The 6386-nt window shown below is 45.9% G+C and overlaps 1 pseudogene; it reads left to right on the top strand.

The window, feature by feature from the left end:
- The first annotated feature begins 2536 nt into the window (after window positions 1-2536).
- Window positions 2537-3720, top strand: LOC119589795 (annotated as a pseudogene).
- The last annotated feature ends 2666 nt before the right edge of the window (window positions 3721-6386 follow it).

Raw genomic sequence — 6386 nt, 5'->3', positions numbered from 1 at the left:
ATTAAAACAACTTGTACAAAAATTTGGAACGGAAAGAAGGATGGCCAGAAACTGGAAAAAATCAGTCTTTGCTCCCTACCTAAAAAGGTGATGCACTCCAATGCAACATAATAGGAAAATTGCATTAAAGTCACAGCAGAAAAATTTTTTTGAAAATTATTGCTGAAAATGAAGTTGAAGTTAAGAGAAGAAATTGAAACGAACAAGCAGGTTTTTTGCCCGGGAAAAAGGGTAACAGAAACCAGATTCTAAATCTGAAATTGGATCATAGAGAGAAACAGAAAACATCAGAAGACCTATACCTGTGTTTCATCGATTACTTGAAAGCTTTTGATACTTTTGATCACGTATCCTCGGGAAAAACCATGAACGATTAAGTTTCCAAAACACATCATCCAACTAATAAAATCCATGTATGACCAACAACAAGCAGCTGTAAGAAACCACTTATGGGTTAACAGAATGATTCGAAGTCAAACAGGAGTGCGACGGGGTTGCATTCTGTCTCCGCACCTTTTTAATATATATTCTGAAACAATTATAGGGGTGCTCTAGAGAATTTTAAAGGGAAAACTGTGGATGTTGGAGGATACAAAATTCAAATTGGGTACGGCCGATGTATAGTTTTGATTGCCAGCATTTTTCACTGACTACAACAACTACTAGATAAGTTAAAGAAGCAAGCGAAAAGGCTGGTTTTGTTTCTTAATGCCAAGAAAACTAAGATAAAGATTCAAAGTAACCGGCCTGAACAATGATGACCTGTTACAATCAATGGATGTTTGTGGAAAATGTGAAAGTTTCACTTATCTTGGAGCTGTTTTAACAAATCCCATCTGATTTCACCGGGATAAAGAAGAATTACCATTGCCAAAACGCCCAGTTGCTCTCAAAACATCTGGAAAGACCGAAGCATTACCTTGCAGCAAGCTGAGGTTATTGAACTCTTAGTTTCCCCAAATTGCATCATATGGTTCTGAGTGTTGGTTGCTGAAGAAGATAGACAAGAAAAGATCAATAGTTTTTGAAATGTGGTTTTACAAAACAGTATTACGTATTAACGGGGACAGAGAAGAAAACGAATGATAAAGTGCTGAGAAAAAAAATTGTAAAGACTGACTGTTGGACATCTTGACAAAGGAATTAAGTTTATTGGTCTGTGATGAGAAGTAAAAGTATTGAGAAAACTTGCTGACAGGGATGGTGATAGGAACAAGGAAGAGGCACCGAAGACAAGACTGAGCGACAGCATAAAAGATATTTGCGGTTGTCGATGGTAAAAAGGGGAAAGAAAAGCGTAAGATCGAGTTGAGGGGCGAGGATGGTGGAGGGGTCCATGGCTGCTCAAACATGAGCATACCTTTATTGATGATGATGATGATATATATATTTTATATATTATATATTATAAAATATAAATAAAATATTTTTCACATATATATATATATCTTATATATATATATACATTTTATATATTAATATATATATATATATATATATATATACTATTTATTATTATATATTATATATATATTAATTTATATATATATTGTGTGTGTGTGTGTGTGGTGTGTGTATACTTTAATGCATAAATGTGTATGTACTGTTACAGATATGTGTCTGTGTATATGTATGTATTATAATATATATATCTATATTATTATATAATATTTTATATATATATATATATTATATATATATATAAACGTACGGCAATGTAGATTGGATTAAAAGCGACTGAAAGGGTACGGTGAGCGAAGGTAGAAATGTCTATTGCCCTCCTGTATGTCTGTTTTCTTTCTCTCTCTCTCAGTATGTATGAAAGCATGTTGTGTATAAGTGCATTAGTGTAGACTTCATTTTGACAGAAAAAAACGATTTTTGCAGATATTGTAACATTGTGTTCACTCTTTTTCCACACCTTATGTTTCTCTCTTGTGAGTGTTTGAGAAAGTATGTGCATATCAACTATCACATTCGCATTTACTCGTACATTTGGATGCGTCAACCGAAGATGAATACGTAAAAACGCGACTGAAAAAGCGCAGACATTGGCTGACCTCCATTTCCCCATTTGCTGTCCGGCTGACCTTTCGGCGCGGCTGGGGTAGCGGTGCTAAAGGACTGGCTCGATCGGGATAAATGAACTCGTGCGCAAGGGCAAGGGCGGCCCACCCCTCCTGCCCCAGGCCCTGTCCTGGTTCCTGTAGCTGCGAGGTATTTAAGGGCAGCGAGGGAGGTCGACCACTTTACCTTCTCCCCCCCCCGCCCTTCGATTCTTCACCTCTTACTTCATTTTTTATGATTATGACTTCGCAGTCAGCGGGGAGGACCGACGCCGAAGGGAACCCACTGACGAAGGATTTACTCTCCGATCTTCGCGATGAATATTATAAGTCTCGCCCTTTTTGTTCGGCACGGAAATGCTTCTCTCCTCTGTTGCAGCTGCGCTTGCCTGCAAGTGAAGGGGTTATGGTGTGGACAGATGTAGGACTGAATATCCATTAAGTACATATAAACATAAATTTTCCTCCTCCGTCAGCTGGTGCTGCTTTCGCTGGGGGCGTGGTGCCTGCGCACCTCCCCCATCGGGGGGGTCGAGCGAGGGGCTGGAGCTGCAGTACACGTGAGTAATCGCACAGCGTCGTCTTCCTTGCCAAAGAGTCTTCCTCCCGAATGGCCGCGTCTGAGCTCTGTTGTTTTCAGCTTCGTCGACGGCCCGCAGAAGGTGAGGGTGGAGGTCGAGGCCGAGCGCCTGGGGCCCGTCCCTCCGGAAGCAGCCCGACTCGGAGCTGGACGTCGAAAGGAGGGGCATTTCCGACGGCGAGGAAGCTTCTTCTGTCGACGCCGCCCACGCCCCCGGGACCGAAAGCCGCGGCGCGACTGCGCTTTTGGGTCCGGCTGCCAAAGTCTGTCGTCCGACCCCCCTTAGCTCAGGCCGAGGCCGCCCCTCGACCTGCCTCGTCCATGCTGCTCCTCGGAGACAATTTGGACACTCGTTTCGTTCAAGTGGGAGCCGTTCCTGCTCCTCAGCCTGAGGTGGAGACGCGCTACGTTCAGGCTCCTGCCCCACAGCCTCAAGTAGAAACGCGTTTCGTCGAAGTAGAGGCCGTTCCTCCTTCTCGCCGCGAGGTGGAAACGCGTTTTTGTCCAAGTGGAGGCCGTTTTCCCGCTCCTCGCCGCGAGGTAGAAACCCGTTTCGGGCCACGTCCCGTCTTTCCCGCCCGAAGTGGAAACCCGTTTTCCCCCTAGCAGAAGCTGTCCCTGCCCTTACGAAGTGGAAACGCGTTTCGTCCAAGGGAGGCCGTTCCTGCTCCTCGCCGCGAGGTGGAAACCCGTTTCGTCACGTCCCCGTCTTCCAGCCCAAAATGGAAACCCCTTTTCGTCCAAGCAGAAGCTGTCCCTGCCCTTACGAAGTGGAAACCCGTTTTTGTCCCCGTCCCCCGTTTCCCAGCCCGAAGTGGAAACACGTTTTCGTCCAAGTGGAGCCGTTCCTGCTCCTCACCGGAGCTGGAAAATTTGTTTTTTTCAGGTCGGGGCTGCTTCTCGACCCCCGTGGAAACTGCCTTCGTCCCCCGCGGGGCCCCCCCGCTGACTCCCCCTGCTGGAGCGAGACGACTACCCGTTCCCCGCCGGCCTCTCCGCGGGGCCCCCGCGCTCGGCGCCCCGCCCTCCGGGCCCATCTCCCACTCGTTTCCCGGCGACAGCGGCGAGAAGTGACCGCAAGGGGCCTGCGCCAATTGTCCGCCATTAAAGTTTAATATTATTATTATTTTACCCTTTCCCTTTTTTCAATGACCCTATTGAATTCCCTGGAGATTTACATGTACTTCAGTTTTTCAGCCCCACTTCCTCTTACGCGCATTATATATTTTGTGTATATAATATGTGTATATATATATATATATTATATATATATTATATATATATAAAATATATATTATATATTTTTTCTACATAATATAATATATATATATATATATATATATATAAAATATATAAAATTTTATTATATATATTATGAAATAAAATACATAAACATCACATATATACATTAAAAGGCCTTTTGTAGCATCCTTAAACCCTAACACTTTGATAATTTGTACAAGTTGTATCGCTACTACACGATTCATCGAAATTTGTCCTGAATTACAAGTTATGAGAAAGGAAAAGTTATCTTTTTTTTACATGAAAAAGTCAATAGAAAACCATAAAAGCACTTAATATGCTGGTTAACTTTTTATTAGAGCAAATCATTGTGGAAGCCTCAATAAAATGCAAAAGTGCCTGACTACTCTGCAACTTCTATTGTTTATCCACAAACACTCTTCGCTTCGAAAGGGCCGGAAAGTTTAATATAGTTCTGAGATTCAGTCAAATATTTTTTCTTATTACATATATTGTTCTTCATATAAAGTTGCATAAGGGTTTTGCATCTTATCGTATCACCGCGAGTAGGTTCCGTGTCCAATCAGACAACTGGTAATTCTAAATGCAAAACATTTACCTTGCTTTATTGATTTAAGATATAAACAAATCAGATACACAGCATTTCTTTGAATATTTGAGCTTGAAAAGTTATATCATAGACGTACAGAATGATTCTGAAGACATTAATCCCACGGAAGTCAACACCACGTCACGTGACTCGAACACGTTGGAAATTCTTACTATGATCGCACTATTGCGTGGAGGATGGCACTCCTTGAGGAGAAGCCACAGATGTTCCACTGCAGAATACTTAGATTGCGTGTCATGATGTTACTAATTGATAGTTACATCAGAGACATCGTCACTTCGGGTTGACGGTCGGAGTCTGAAAACTCCATTTTTGAGATCCTCACTGCTTGAGGGCTCTCTTTGGGCTGTTCAGCTATCCCTGGATCCACTGGGGGGGAGAGCCTTTGGTAGCTCTGACTTTTCGTCTTTGGTTTTTTTCCGGGCAGGCTGTTTCTGTGCATTGGCGGGCCTTGCCTGGGCAGGCTCACTTCTTCTGATTGGGCTTGTGGCACGAATCAGCCGGGTTTTAGGCTCTGCTGTGAGGCATAGCCTGGCTAGGCTCTGCCTGTGAGGGCATAGCCTGGCTTGGAGGGGGGAGGGAGTCTCGACCTGGGGTGAGGGAGAGGATTGGGCTGATTTGGCCCTCTCCATTTTTCCTTCCCTTTATGCTTTTCACAGTCTGTTTGAATGTCGTCATGGCAACGTCAAATGCCTTATCCGCCTCTTCCTTGGTCCTGGACAAGGATACGCCACTGCTGTGACCACAGCAGTGATCAGGATCGACATGTCCCCCCTCGTCGAAGAACTGTCTTCGGGGTCTGGGGAGGACCGTGTGGTGTTGTTGGAACCTTCCTGTGGTTCCTCTGCACTTGCTTACTTGGGGGAACTCCTGATTGTGGGAGATCTCCGGTTTCGGCTGGGGGCAGCTTCCTTCCTTTTTAGGGTCGGGAACTCTTTTTGGCTTTTGTTCCCCCCCCAGACGTAGGTGCCTGGGTGGGCGGGAAACAAAGTCTGGTCGCTTCTTAGCAACCTCATCCCGTTTGAGGGCCGCCTCTTCCTGACAGAGCAAGCCAGGCTCCAGGCATGATGCCTCTTGGGCACAGTTAGGACTTTGGCTTTTTTTTGAGTCCTTCTTTTCTTCTTTATGGGGCCTTGAGCACACCTCGGTATTGTGTGCCTGCTACAGACACCATTTTGGCTTGGCTGTGCAGTTGGGCCTGGTGGTGTCCGTACTTCTGGCACTTGAAACACCGAAGTGGTTCAGGCACATAAGTGCGTGGGTGATAGGTACCCCAGTTACCCAGATCAAGGCTGGAGCTTGGGCTACCTTTCATGGTCCCCAGACTTGCCTGGTTGGAGTCTTCCCTTCGACAATCGGAAGCCTCCACAACCTGTTGGGTGTGATGCATACCCCCACATCGTATGAGACTGAGAAGCCAAGTAGCACCATCTTGACTCTCTTCTCCTCGGGATTCATGGTGAGAGGCACACTTTCCTCCCATCTTTTAGCTCCTTTGTCTCCTGCAGGAAAAGGGTGGCTTGATTTTTGGGCACGATGAGCCCTGATCTCGCGCAACCCGGATCGACAGCCGGATTTTGCGCTGGCTCTCCAATGCCCTTACCATTTGTAGGCATTGTCGAGCCTTCGGGTTTGACGGGGACCTTAAATTGCGGGAAACGCCTTGGGGGTCCAGACTCGCCATCAAGTCGGTCTCCGGCCTCGGCCGTTTCGGCCGCCCTTTCGGCTTTGGGGTTTGCTCGTGGAGCACCAGCTGTTTCGGCGGTTCAGCTGGTGCTCCTGATTCAGCCCAGTGGGTCGTCTGAGGGGAGCTCAGAGCCCTTTCCCTTTGTCTGGGTGCTGGCCGGGAGGGCCCAGCACGAGAGTC

The sequence above is a fragment of the Penaeus monodon genome, chromosome 26, assembly GCF_015228065.2.
Source record: "Penaeus monodon isolate SGIC_2016 chromosome 26, NSTDA_Pmon_1, whole genome shotgun sequence".
Taxonomy (NCBI): Eukaryota; Metazoa; Arthropoda; class Malacostraca; order Decapoda; family Penaeidae; genus Penaeus; species Penaeus monodon.
This window is presented reverse-complemented; position numbering and strand designations above follow the sequence as displayed.